Source organism: Balaenoptera ricei, chromosome 1 (assembly GCF_028023285.1).
Source record: "Balaenoptera ricei isolate mBalRic1 chromosome 1, mBalRic1.hap2, whole genome shotgun sequence".
In the NCBI taxonomy this organism is placed as follows: Eukaryota; Metazoa; Chordata; class Mammalia; order Artiodactyla; family Balaenopteridae; genus Balaenoptera; species Balaenoptera ricei.
In genome coordinates this window covers 64882748-64898012 of record NC_082639.1, presented here as the reverse complement: position 1 = coordinate 64898012, position 15265 = coordinate 64882748, and the positions used below count along the sequence as shown (strand labels likewise).

Sequence of the window (15265 nt, the reverse complement as noted above, 5' to 3'; positions counted from 1 at the left end):
TTTTATTTTTCCAGCCTGTTGAGATATAATTGACAAATAACACCGTGTAAGTTTAGGGTGTACAATAGTGATGATTTTAGATATGTATATATTATGAAGTGATTACTATAACAAGATTAGTTAACACATCCTTAAGATTTAATTCTCAAAGTACATCAACCAAAAATACATAAATATACAGCTCAAAATAAGCAGCGATAGCCTAAACTAATTGGGAGGGAAAACAAGGAATGTATTTCCAGACCATAAGTCACTTTCTTGTTCAATTAAACTAATTTATTTTAAATAGTAGCCTGTTCTTAAATTCATGAACTTTTACAGTGAAAATGAGCACTGATCCACCTATTCATAAACCCGAAAATGAGGCTTCCCCTTTAAAGAAACCATGATCTGGACAACTGAGAATTTTTATAAAAATGGAAACTCTAACCCAGAGCATTTTTACTTCCCCAGAATACTTACTTTTCTTATCTAATTCAAGAATTCAGGACAAACTCAGGAAACTGCCTCATTACTTTGACATTGACAAATGCTAGAAGGACTGGTGAAATATTATGAGTACTTTTTTAAATGATTGATCATTTAAAATTTAGTCAACCTCTTTAACCTTTGACCAGATGTCCTTACTGTTTTAAACCTTACTACTGCACATAAGAATTATATTTTAGAGGAATGAAAAGATTTTTAAAGGGGTTGATTATATTACCCTTTCCCACCCAACATGTGTGGTAGCTTTATTGGTGTTGCCCTCATTAGTGGCTGTTTGTTTTTGTTTTATTTTAAGTGGGCTCTTTGCATCTATACAAGATTGTATTCCAAGGTCAAGTATCAATAGTGATCAGATTTCTAAGCCAAGACAACCCACTAAAGCCTATTTGACATATAATACGTAACTGACTTAATTGAAGATTTAATAATACTATAGAACTCAACTCTCTTTGGTTGTGCTAATTCTATGGTAAATGATTAACAAGTTTCAACTTGAGTACTGGGAATTTGTGCTCTGTCTCTCTGGGACATTTTGTATATGATCTTCCCCCTTCTTAGCATGAGTCTGGATAGCACCTCTGCCCGTGTCATCACGCATTTACATTTTACTCCCTCCCTCAACACTTGACTTGTCATTCAAGACCCAGTTCAGATTTCAGTTCTTCTGGGATACCCATCCTGTGTGGGCATAGTTCACTTGTTTGTGAAATGGGATTAAAAATCTGATGCATAGAGTGTTTTGAAGATTAAATGAGTTCATGCATGCTGGGCGTGATAAACCATTATGATTGTAGCACATCAGACTATCCTGCCGTTACAAGCATACCTCATTTTATTGTGCTTCACTTTATCGAGCTTCAAGGATATTGTGTTTTTTTTACAAATTGAAGGTTTGTGGCAACCCTCCATGGAGCAGTTTATTGGCACCATTTTTGCCAACAGCATTTGTTCACTTCATGTCTCTGTATCACACTTTGGTAACTCTTGCAATATTTCAAACTTTTTCATTACTGTATTTGTTATCATGATCTGTGATCAGTGAACTCTGATGTTACCACTGTAACTGTTTTGGGGCTCCGTGAACCAGCCCTATAAGATGGCAAACCTAATTGATAAATGTTGTGTCTGTTCTGACTGCTCTACTGACCAGATGGTCCCCTATCTCTCTCCCTCTCCTTGGACCTCCCTATTCCCTGAGACACAACAATATTGAAATTAGGCCAATTAATAACCCTACAATGGCCTCTAAGTGTTCAAGTTAAAGAAGAGTAATACATCTCTCACTTTAAATCAAAAGCTAGAAATGATTAAGCTTAGTGAGAAAGGCAAGTCAAAAAGCCCAAGGTGGGCTGAAAGCTAAGCCTCTTGTGCCAAACATTCAGCAAAGTTTTGAATGCAAAGGACAAGTTCTTGAAGGAAATGAAAATTGCTACTCCAGGGGACACATGAATGATAAGAAAGTGAAACAGGCTTATCGCTGATTTGGGGAAAGTTTCAGTGATCTGGATAGAAGATCAAGCCAGCCACGACATTCCCTTAAGCCAAAGCCTAATCCAGAGCAAGACCCTAAGTCTCTTCAATTTTATGGAAGCTGAGAGAGGTGAGGAAGCTGCAGAGGTTGGTTCACAAGGTTTAAGATGTCATCTTCATAACATAGAAGTGTGAGGTGAAACAGCAAGTGCTGATGTAGAAGCTGCAGCAAGTTAACCAGAAGATCTAGCTAAGATCATTAATGAAGGTGGCTACACTAAACAACAGATTTTCAATGTAGACAAAACAGCCTTATATTGGGAGAAGATGCCATCTAGGACTCTCATAGCTAGAGAGGAGAAGTCAATGCCTGGCTTCAAAGCTTCAAAGGACAGACTGACTCTCCTGTTAGGAGCTAGTGCAGCTGGTGACTTTAAGCTGAAGCCAATGCTCATTTACAATTCAGAGAATCCTGGGGCCCTTAAGAATTATGTGACATCTACTCTGCCTCCGTTCTGTCAATGGAACAACAAAGCCTGGATGACAGCACGTTTACAACATGGTTTACTAAATATGTTAAGCCCACTGTTGAGACCTCCTGCTCAGAAAAAAAGATTCCTTTCAAAATACGACGGCTCATTAACAATGCACCTGGTTACCCAAGAGCTCTGATGGAGATGTATGATGAGATTAATGTTGTTTTCATGCCTGCTAGCACAATATCCTTTCTGCAGCCCATGGATCAAGGAGTAATTTCAATTTTCAAGTCTATTATTTAAGAAATATATTGAAGAAATAAGATTCTTATTATTTGATAGGATTCACTATTCTAGATGTCATTAAGAACATTTGTGATTCATGGGAAGAGTCAAAATATCAACATTAACAGAAGTTTGGAAGAAGTTGATTCCAACCCTCATGGATGACTTTGAGGGGTTCAAGACTTCAGTGGAGGAATGAACTGCAGATGTGGTGAAAATAGCAAGAGAACTAGAATTAGAAGTGGGGCCTGAAGATGTGACTGAATTGCTGAACTCTCATGGTAAGATTTTAATGGTTGAGGAGTTGTATCTTATGGATGGGCAAAGGAAGTGGTTTCTTGAGACTGAATCTGCTCCTGGAGAAGGTGTTGTGGAGATTGTTGGCAGCAAAGGATTTAGAATATTACATAAACTTAATTGATAAAGCAGTGACAAGGTTTGAGGGGATTGACTCCAATTCTGAAAGAAGTTCTCTGAGTAAAATGCTATCAAACAGCATTACATGCTGCAGAGAAATCGTTCATGAAAGAAAGAGTCAATTGATGTAAACTTCATTGTTGTCTTATTTTAAGAAACTGCCACAGCCACCAACCTTCAGCACCCACCACCCTGCAGTCAACATCAACATCGACGTCAACATCAAGGCAAGACCCTCCACTAGCAAAAAGATTACTCACTGAAGGCTCAGATTGTGGTTAGCACTCTTTTTTAGCAGTAAAGTAGTTTTTAATTAAGGTATTACTTTTTTAATATAATGCTATTGCACACTTAAAAGTCTACAATTATGTTATCAACATAACTTCTTTATGCACCAGGAAAGCAAAAAATTCATGTAACTCACTTTATTATAATATTTGCTTTTATTGCCCTAGTCGCCTTATTGCGACGATCTGGAACCTAACCCACAGTATCTCTGAGATATGCCTGTATTTCCTCTTGGTTTTAAATAATTTGAGGGCAGGGACTTTGTAACCATACAACAGCCCGGGGCCTGTTACCTAATAAGCACTCTGTATTTGTTGCATAAAATAATTGTATGAAACTCCTTCACGTCTGGCAGCTGGCATGCTGACCACCCCCTCTCAGTTTTATCCTCTGGCTCCTGAAACACAGTGGAATCCTCCATGCTTCATATGGGGGTTCTGGAAGTGTGTGTGTGTGTGTGTGTGTGTGTGTGTGTGTGCAGGAGTATAGGGTAAAGACTGGGACCATGGTGCTTTCTCACCCCTGGGCCTTTGCATATGTCCCCTTTTCCTAGAACAGTCAAGTTCCCTCACCCCCTCTTCACATGGCCTGGCATTTATTAGGTTTCCTTCCACTGGCTCAGACTTCATTTCATTTCTGGTTTTTTGAATTGTCCCCCTACTCTCAAGTCTTGATGTACCTCCTCTGTGATCGCAAAGCATGGTGTGTTTACCGCTTTCTGAGCACAAGCAAATGTATATACGGTTCATTTAAGGATAAAACTTTGCTAAACACTACAGTAGCGAATGATGTCATGCACTGCACTAGGTGCTTTACTGGCTTTGTCTTATTTAATCTTTAGTAGAAGCTCTATTATTTCCCCCCTTTTACAGATGAGGAAACTGAGGATAATAGTGATTAAACAACTTGTTGAAACTTACAGAGTAAAAGTAGCAATAGAAGACTTAAACTGGATCTTTCTGTTTCCAGAGGGTGGGGTGAGTGGAGAACCCACTGGTAATATGGTCTCAAAAATGATTAGAAGCAGCATGACATTTTTAAAAGAACCAGTCCTTGTGAAACTAACTTAAACTTTGGTGGACATAAGCAACAGAAGTGTGATAGAAATTCTTTAGTACAATTTTAGTTTTTCCCCTCATGTGATATATCAAAAGTACATTTAGAAAACACAGCACTTTTTTGCCAAGTGCACAGCTGCTTGTGGACCTACCCATAGGTGTTTGTTGATTATTCCCTGACAGGTCAGCCCCATACCTAGAACTGTCTACCATGATTATCACTAACCCAGCAGAAGGGCTGAATATTAAATACGAACATAAAATTAGCTTTGGAAAATATGGGCATCCAGAAGCACATAGAATCAAAGTTCAATATTCTTTTAGTGAATTTAAATTTTGTTTAGAAGTAATTCGAATGAGAGTTACCATGGAAATTATCAGATTAGATTATGAGAAGAGAAAAAAGAGGCTTCCCAAATGTAATCAGCTGTGACATCAAGGAGTGGCAGTATTGGTACTACTTGGTGATATTTTGCCTAAGCACTATTTACAATAGCCAGGACATGGAAGCCACCGAAGTGTCCATCTACAGATGAATGGATAAAGAAGATGTGGCACATATATACAATGGAATATTACTCAGCCATAAAAAAGGAATGAAATTGAATTATTTGTAGTGAGGTGGATGGACCTAGAGTCTGTCATACAGAGTGAAGTAAGTCAGAAAGAGAAAAACAAATACCATATGCTAACACATATATATGGAATCTAAAAAAAAAAAAATTCGTTCTGAAGAACCTAGGGGAAGGACAGGAATAAAGACGCAGACATAGAGAATGGACTTGAGGACACAGGGAGGGGGGAAGGACAAGCTGGGACGAAGTGAGAGAGCAGCATGGACATATATACACTACCAAATGTAAAATAGATAGCTAGTGGGAAGCAGCCACATAGCACAGGGAGATCAGCTCAGTGCTTTGTGACCACCTAGAGGTGTGGGATAGGGAGGGTGGGAGGGAGACACAAGAGGGAGGGGATATGGGGATATATGTATACGTATAGCTGATTCACTTTGTTATAAAGCAGAAACTAACACACCATTGTAAAGCAATTATACTCCAATAAGGATGTTAAAAAAAAAAAATCTGGTCCTACCATTTCCCTGCTTAAAACCCTTCACTGCTGTCACAAAACCATCCAGTCTCAGGAGCATGGGGCACACCGTCTTACAGGCCCTTCCTTTGATTTTTAAACAATTTTCCTTTACTGAGCCAAAATATCCTCCCAGAATTTTCAATCATCATCTGGGATGGTCCTACCTTCTTAGCATCCTTTACAGGCTGATTGTTCACTTATCTGACACCCTACATGCCTTTCGTTCCCCGGGCTGAGCTCCACCGGACAGTTGTGCCTCATAGAACATAGTTCAGTTTAGTGATTAAAGCAGAGCGGTCCCTCATTTGAATCCTGAATCTGCCTTTAACTAGTTGTGAGCTAGTTGTCTAACTACTCTACATCTCAGTTTACTCGTCTGTGAAGAGGGAGGATAACAGTACTTTGCAGGGTGGTTTTGAGAGTTAAAATATATAGTGCATGTTATAGAGAGAGTTTATGGTACACTACAAAAAAGGGAAATGATCAATAAATACTAGTGATAAAAATGATTTGTTTCTGGAACTTTCCTGCTGGTTACCTTTCCTCCAAGCAGCCTCATTCTCTCCCTTAATTTGGATATTATGTTTCTATTAATGAATATTTTTTAAGTGGCCACAATTTTTTTTGTGTTGCTATTCAAAGATATAAAATTCTTAAGTCTCCAGAGAAGAGCTTGGAGGCTCAAATCAGTTCTTATAAGGAACTAGTCAACCTTAGTGTGTCTCAGGCCTGCTGATTCCCCATGCACTGTTTTCCTATTGCCTCATCCCTGAACATTGGAAAACTATCTTGCCAGCAGTCAGCATAGTTTGGAGAATAGTTTTGTTTTTACTAGTCATTCCAAACCATCATATTAAAGGCATAAATAAAATAATATGATGATTCACATCTGGCTGCATTGTTAGAATAAACTGAGAGATTGTCAATCAATATTTAGCATAATTGCTGAGATATGGTAGGTTTGGATGCAAATAAAAAAGAATGAAGAATGTAATATAAAATCATTTATACGATATCAGTTCCATCACCCTCTATAAAATGGCAGACAGCAGAGATTCATGGTTTAATTTTAGTTGGCAAAGAGTTTTCTTATAAAGGCTTGGAAAATAATTGACCCTTATGTCAGTTGCTCTTCTCTGTTGGTCGTTCTTCAAGTTTCCTAAAAAAGGTTTTTTTCCTGTCTCCCTGGGAACTTTTTTTTCTAATGCAATGTTGTAGCACACTGCAAAGGCACTTATCTGACAAAACCAAAACAACAAAACTAACATCGTCAGCAACGTGTGCTCATCCACACTGAGCATTCTGCATTAAAAAAAAAGTCCGAATGTATAAAGCATGCTTTTGGGTCTGTTTTGTTATAGATTATTTTCAGTTATTATCCTGAAGTAGAAGAAATGTGATTCTTACACAGGGATTTTTTTTTAAAAGGTTATAGGTCAAGGAATTGGACCAATATATTTTGTTTTTATTAACTGATTAATCATTCATTCAACCAGTTTTGGCTGAGTGTTTACCGTGGGCATGGCTCCATTCTACAACTTGTGGGAAGCACATACAGGAAAGAATCTTATATGAATCTAAAGGGACTGATTAAACATGGGTGAAAGAAATTCTGGTGGAAGGTAGCAAGACAAGGACCCTAGGAAAGGGATAGGGACAATTTTATGGGAACTCCTGTGACATTCCGCATTTTCTTTTTGAGGACTTTGATCTGAGTTTACTGATGAATCATGCCTACTTCTTCTTTTCTTTTTTTCTTAATTATTAGCACCTTTAATTATTATTTATTTATTTATTTTTGGCTGTGTTGGGTCTTCGTTTCTGTGCGAGGGCTTTCTCTAGTTGCGGCGAGCGGGGGCCACTCTTCATCGCGGTGCGCGGGCCTCTCACTGTCGCGGCCTCTCTCGTTGCGGGGCACAGGCTCCAGACACGCAGGCTCAGTAGCTGTGGCTCACGGGCCTAGTTGCTCTGCGGCATGTGGGATCCTCCCAGAGCAGGGCTTGAACCCGTGTCCCCTGCATTGGCAGGCAGATTCTCAACCACTGCGCCACCAGGGAAGCCCAATCATGCCTACTTCTAGAACCTAAGTTTCCTGAATATAAAATGAGAGAGTTGACTAGACCTTTTCGCATATGAATTTCTATAATCCAATGATGTAATAGCTCCAGGTAAATCTATTTCCAGGCCAGGAAACATAGATCATCCACTTCAGGAAGCAGTCACAGCATTTTACTTCATGGTGATAATAATTGTAAAGAGAAGAAGATTGAATTCTCCAGGGTCAGGCATCTTTTAAGGGGTAGAGTTAGAATTTGACCTCAAGCCTTCTGGCTCTAAATCTCATCCTTTTTTTTACTTTGGGCAGGAAGTGTTAGAGATTTATTTGCCTTAAATAATTACAGGAAAATCATTGCGCCTCTTAAGAGTTAAGGTGTCTGGTCACTTATTTCTTAAATTTTCTCACTCTTAAATAACAGACATGCAGTTTTTCATGATAAAAAGCTTTTTCTGGTTATTAGTGTTGCTTTCAGATATTTTATTTGAGGAAGTTGTTTCAATTTAGATTTTATTAACTTCTTTGCTAAGACTCTTACTGAGATTCAAAATCTTCAACTTGGGTGGCTTGAGTGTGATGAGTTTCTTCGTAGAGTGGGAATTCGGTGGATTCTTGCAAATCTTTTCTGATGGACAGTAAGAGAGGCGTTTGGGTTGGTGGATGGAGCTCCATTCCTCATGAACTGTAACATGAAAGCAATCAAGCCACAGTATCCTGTGATTTGTTTAACTTGCTTTCCCAGTACAAGCACTTAATATGTCAGTTGGAGAGACGTTTTATCTGGCTGGAAGCCTGCCTTAGCAGTGGAAATTTGATATAGACCCTCCTTGGGCACTATCAAACTCTACAAATTGCAGATTTCGTGACCTCTGAAATACAAAGCACCTCTTCATTAGGCTTCTCATCCTTAGTGATAAAACTGTGCTCATTCACTTAAGTCTCACTTGGTTCTGTTAAGCATAAAATGGTGTAATCAGTTTTTCCAGATTGGTAGGTGAGTTGAGCCTTTCCATTTGTGGCAATGTAAAGAGATATCTTGCATAACATTTCTTAAAATGCTGCTGAAAACTGTCAATGTATTTGTTGGAGTCCTTATTTTTTTTTATTAGGGATAGGAAACAGTTGAATAAGAATATGAGCCCCTTGGGTCAAATACTACATACAAATGATGAATTTCTGGATTAAAATGATGTAAAGCATACATGTTGCCTCATATAATGAATCATTTTATTTATCCCATGTGATATATCTTGCCACTTATTTTAAAATTTAGTCATTGGTGTGCTGGTAAACTGGCTTTTCAGAAAGAAAAAAGAGCCCTGATTTGTAGTGTTTGCCAATTTCTGTGGTGTAAATACTCCCAAGATGGCCAATTTCAAGCTGACAATGGCTTGCAAAATTCCTGAACATTTTAACAGTTGTCATACGAGAGCCAGTATAGGCAAGCTCCAATACACCACTGTTAGTGCTTTTTAAGTATACTTTTATATGCTCTCTAATTGGTTTATGCATAAAATCCTTTTCTCTAACCTCATTTTGAGGCTTTTAATGGTGGGGACCCTGCCATATTCTTCTATATGCCTTCTTTTTTCTCTTTCCCAGGTGTGTCTAAATATGTGTGGTAGTAAACAAGCATGGTAATCTATTTCATTAATACTAAATGATTTTTTTTTTACATTTCACATTACTAAAATCATTTGCAGGTTACAGTCAATGGTATGTCATAGTATAATTGGTAAAACTTTCTTCTTTCTTAGTGTTCTATATAATAATTATTTGAATTTAATGAAATGTGTTAAGTGCTGAATAGATGGTGTTTGACATGAATATAATTATGTCCTATGGGATAATCTGTCTTTTCACAAATTAGATTCACCTAAAGCAAGTTACCTCTCTATTATTATCCTTATGAGAAAAAAATGTAAATTGTTTGAAATGCTCCTTGGTGTACCTCTTGTTCTTTTGTCTTAGTGCTTACATGTGGCATATCAAAATTAGATCAGCAAAGTAGGTCCCAACTTGTTTTGTACATCCTGGTGTGGCTCCAAGAACTGCCTTCCTCCACCTGGGAAGTGTACTTTTTGAAAGTGGAGATCGTTGGCATGATAAATCACTGGACAATATACATCATAACCCAAACGCCATCACATTCAGTGTCCAGTGTTTCTGCTTCCTGACATTTGGATATAGAAAGACCTTGTGGTAGGCAGGATAATGGCCTCTAAAAGATGTCCATGTCTTAATCCTCAGGACATGTGAATATGTTACTTTACATGGCAAGGGAGGGATTAAGGTTGCAGATGGAATTAAGGTTGCTTATCAGTTGATCTTAAAATAAGAAGATTATTCTGGATTAATCTGGATGGACCCAATGTAAGTAAGCACAAGTGTCCCTAAATGGGAAAGAGGGAGGTAGAGGAAACAGAATCAGAGAGATGGCATCATGAGAAATTCTTGACTGGCTTTGGCAATGGAAGAGGGCCAGGAGCCAAGGAATGTAGGCAGGGAATGTGGGCAGCCTCTAGAATGTGGAAAAGGAAAGAAAAAGAATCCCCCCTCAGAGCCTCCAGAAGGAATGCATCCCTGCCAACACCTTAATTTTAACCTAGTGAGACCTGTATCAGACTTCTGACATCCAGAACTATAAGATTATAAATTTGTGTTGTTTCCAAGCTACTAGCATGTGATAGTTTTGTACAGAGCAATAATAAATGAATACAAATTTCATTAATTCAGATGGGCTAAGTCACAACAGTTTGAGCTAAATAAAACTGGTTGTGTTAAAAACATTCTCTATGTTCTCTCTGAACAAGTGTGCCAGGTAATTTGTAGTATAAAGTAGATTGCAGAAATATATATATTTAAGAGAGTAAGATGATTTAAAGATTTCAGTACATTGTTTTTATGCTAATGATATGGCTAATTATAAATGACAGGTATGTATTTGCTAATTTTCATCTGAAGAATTTTTATTTAAAATTTTCTTATCTCTGTACTAGAAATTGGTGGAATTATATCTCTGTGAATATTTAATGATTCACATTTTTCCATTATTAAACTTAGCATCCTGGTCCCCACCTTAGCAAGCCCTTATAAGTGTGTTTCACTGTGATTTGGTGTATGTTATCAGGAACAAGTTTTAGGTTACATAATCTTTGGCAAGTGACTTAACCTAAGTCTTGTTTTCCTCATCTACAAAATGGGACAGTTATGCCTTCTGTTATGGTCTCATGTTTGTATACTCCTCAAATTCATATGTTGAAATCACAATCCCTTATATGATGGTATTTAGAAATGGGGTTTTGGGGAAATAGGTCATGAGGATGGAGCCCTTGTGATGGGATTAGTTTCCTTATAAGAAGAGACATCAGAGAGCTTGCCTCTCTCTTTCTCTCTGCCATGTGAACAAGTGAGAAGATGTGGCCATCTGCACACCAGGAAGAGGGCCTTCAACAAGAATCCGACCATGCTGTCCCCCTGATCTCGGACTTCCAGCTTCCAGAACTGTGAGAAATGAACGTCTGTTGTTTAAGCCACCCAGTCTATTTCTGTTACAAAGCCTGAATAGACTAAGATAGAAATTGGTACCAAGAAGTGGGGTGCTGCCATAACAAATACCTAGAAGTGTGGAAGCAGCTTTGGAACTGGTAATAGGTAGAGGCTGGAAAAGTTGTGAGATGCAAAACCTTTTTTCTCCAGCTTTATTGAGATATAATTGACATATAACATTGTGTAAGTTTAAGGTGTACAACGTGATGATTTGATACACATATATATTGCAAAATGATTTCCACAGTAAGTTTAGTTAATGCTACCACAGCCTCAAATAATTACCAAATTTTGTGGTGAGATCATTTAAGATCTACGTTCTTAGCAGCATTCAAGTGTGCAATACAGTGCTGTTAACTGAAGTCACCATGCTGTACATTAGATTCCCAGAACTTATTCATCTTATAATCAGAAGTTTGTACCCTTTGATCAACATCTCCCTATTTCTCCCACCCTTGAGCCCCTGGCAGCCACCATTCTATTGTGTTTATATGTTTGGATTTTTTAGATTCCACATATAAGTGAGATCATACAGTGTTTGTCTTTCACAATCTGACTTATTTTACTTAGCAGAATGCCTTCAAGTTCTGTTCATGTCACAAATGGCAGGATTTCCTTATTTTTTGTGGCTGAATAATATTCAAGTGTATATGTGTGTGTATGTGTGTGTATCACATTTTCTTTATCCATTTATCTGTTGATGGATACTTATGTTGTTTCCATGTCTTGATTATTGTGGATAATGCTGCAATGAACATGGGGGTGCAGATACCTTTCTGAGATAGTAATTTTATTTCCTATATATATGTACCCAGAAGTGGGTTGCTGGATCATATGGGAGTTCCATTTTTAATTTTTTGAGAAACCTCCATACTGTTTTCCATAGTGGCTACACCAATTTAAATTCCCACCAATGGTGCATAAGGATTTCCTTTGCTCCACATCCTTGGCAAAACATGTTATCTCTTGTCTTTTTGATAATAATCATCCTAACAGGTGTGAGGTAATATTTCATTGTGGTTTTGATTTGCATCTTCCTGATGGCTAATGATGCTGAACACCTTTTCACGTACCTGTTGACCATTTGTATGCCTTCTTTGGAAAAATGTCTATTCAGATCTTCTACCCATTTTCTAATCTGATTATTTGGGTTTTTGTTTTTGCTATTGAGTTGTAGGAATTCTTTATATATTTTGGATATTAACCACTTATCAGATATATGGTTTGAAAATATTTTCTCCTGAAGGGACTTTTAAGGTGATTCTGAAGAGGGAGCTGGAGAGGAAACATCCATCTTCTTACACAGCACATCATGTACAGAACATCGGTAGAAATATGGATGGTAAAGGCCATTCTGATGGAGTCTCAGACAGAAATGAGGAATATGTTATTGGACACTGGAGGAAAGGTGATCCTTGTTGTAAAGTGGCAAAGAACTTGGCTGAATTGTGTGAGTGTCCAAGTGTCTTGTGGAAGGCAGAACAATCGAGGCATAGACAGGGAGGTTAAGTCACGTGCTCCTGGTTGTGGAGCCAGGATCGGACTGGAGCTGGAGTCTTGACCACTACATCCCTCTCCCTCCACAGAAGTAGACAGTGTGGGACCCAGCATGCTGGGAGAGAAGGTTGGGGTTCAAGAGATTCTTCTATCAGTATGGTCCAGGGTACCTTACCCTCATCATGTTTTCCTTGGACTCACTCATGTTGAGCAATAATCTTGTTTTGGAGCTTTTCTATTTTAGGAAGATGGAAGAGCTGTGACAGTTAGATATTGCTCACATTCCAGAGGCCTGAAAGCAAACGAATGAGACTACGTATGTGGAAGAGCTTTGTAATCTGCAGAATGGGGTAGAGATACTATACTCCTTCCCCAGCGGAAGGCGCGGTGTCTGACATGGGGACACTCAGTACCTATTTGTGAAAGAATTAACCTATGTCACAGGAAGAAATCAAGCGCACACACACACACACACACACACTGTATGTGCATGCATACCTCCCCACTGAATTGGGAGCACTGTGAGTGTAGTGTCTGTGCCATCTCTGGATCCCTGGTGCTGTACAGAATGCCTTGAGAATAGTACACAATAAATGTTTCCTGATTAATATGATAGTGCCTTTCCTGTTAGTCTGGGTTTCTATGGAATACTCTTTCTCTCTTTGGGGGCAAAGGGAGGGCTTGATAGGAATTGACCTTATTACTTCAGAGCCCCAATTACATCATCTACATGGTGGGCGGCAGGGGTTCAGGGGTCGAGCGTTGAAAGGCTATAGCTGGGAAGGCGGCTCTCCCAGTGACTCAGCAGCTGCTCCTTAATACTCAGTGGATTGAAGTGGAGGAAATGGGAACCATCATAGAGATAGGGTTGCTTTGTTTCCTGGGGGACAGTTTCTTCCAGTGCGTTGAGCCGGAAAGGAGGTCTTTCTCTACCCAGTGAACAGGGGTTGGTAAATAGTCTTGTTCATCATATAAAGAAGCCAATGAGTTGGGCTGGTCTGGCCAATTAGTTATGGGCTTTTGTGTGAACAGCATGGCTTTTGAGTGATGTGGTCACAGTGGCCGGGTGGTCGCTGTGACCAAGGTGGTTGTTGATCTTATGGATTGGAACAGGAGAGGGTCACAGGACTGAGGCAGCATGACCACGAAGTCCAGCTTTGGCAACAGATGCAGGCAGTAACTTACAAGGGGAGTAGAATACTCAAGGTGCAACACAATCCGAAGCCCAGGTGAGGCGACCTCATCTGGCCCAGGGTTGTGCCGAGTGCAAGGAAGAAATGTGCGTGGTGAGGAGAAACAGTAGCAGTGAGTGGAGAGGACAAAGGCAGAAAGATCAGAAGAGCTCTACTAAATCAAAGTGTGGCTGGGTCAGTAAAGCTCTTGTAACTCAGTACATGTAAAGGGAGGCTGCAAACCCCTACGAAGCACCCATGAAGAGGAGCAGAGTGGAAAGGAGGTGACAGATCATGGTTGTGACTGAGCCACAGGATTATTACCCTCTCCCTGTGAAGGAAGCTTGATGGTCAGAATGAGGTTGACATTTATATGTAGACCGTGGAAATGTTTGCATTAGCTGCTGTCTCAGTTTGTTCAGGCTGCTATACAGAATGCCATAAACTGGGTGGCTTAAACCACAGAAATTTATTTCTTACAGGTCTGGAGGCTGGTAAGTTCAAGATCAAGGCACCAGCAGATTCAGTGTCTGGTGAGAACTCACTTCCTGGTTCACAGATGGCCATTTTCTTCCTGTGTCCTCACATGGTGGAAGGGACATGGGAGCTTTCTGGAGTCTCTTTTATAGGGTGCTGATCCCATTAATGAGGGCTCTACCCTCATGACCTAGTCACCTCCTGAAGGCCCCATCTCCTAATACCATCACATGGGGGGGAATAGGGTTTCAACCTATGAATTTTGGGGGGAAACATACATTCAGTCCATAACAACCATTTTACTAAACCTGTATATAATTTAGTATAGTTTTGTTAGCAAACAATTCATTTATCTAAAGTTTCAGTTAAAAAAATTAAGGCATTGTCTGAAAAAGAAATGGCTGAGCCTGGGGAGACCCAGCTGGTTATTATTCATAGTCATGGAAAAAGATGCTTTAAAAATGGCCTCCCAAACAGGGACCCTCAATCTTTCCTAAACAGGAAGAGGTGAGAAAATCATTGTGTGCAAAGATTTCAACTCGCCTGGATCTATTCCACTTGTCAGTAAGACCGGAGGGGCATTACACACACAGACTCATTCAATAGGAGCCTGAGAGAGCAGAATTAGAATGAGGTGGTGCCAAAGCTGGCTAAGCTTTGTTATTAAGACCTAAATATTAAAAATGTTTCAAAGTCTGAATTAAAAGAACGGGATATTTTACAGTCAATAGGGAAGTGGAGGTCCACGTTATCTTAACATTTTGACCCTACTACATTTAATCAGGGTTTTAGCACTCATAGCTATTCCAAAACTATTGATTTTTTAAAATGTGAGCCTGAAAAACAGACAAAAGACTATATATGATATCAGTCTAATGATTTATCTTAAGAATCTGTGAACTGTGGAATCATGATTGTTAGGACTGAAAGACACCT

At 39.1% G+C, this 15265-nt stretch overlaps 1 protein-coding gene across 4 annotated transcripts in view; it reads left to right on the top strand.

Moving 5' to 3' along the window:
- The window catches only part of ERICH3 (glutamate rich 3), a 116997-nt gene that overhangs the window by 17432 nt on the left and 84300 nt on the right, over nt 1-15265 (top strand). The window lies entirely within an intron of this gene.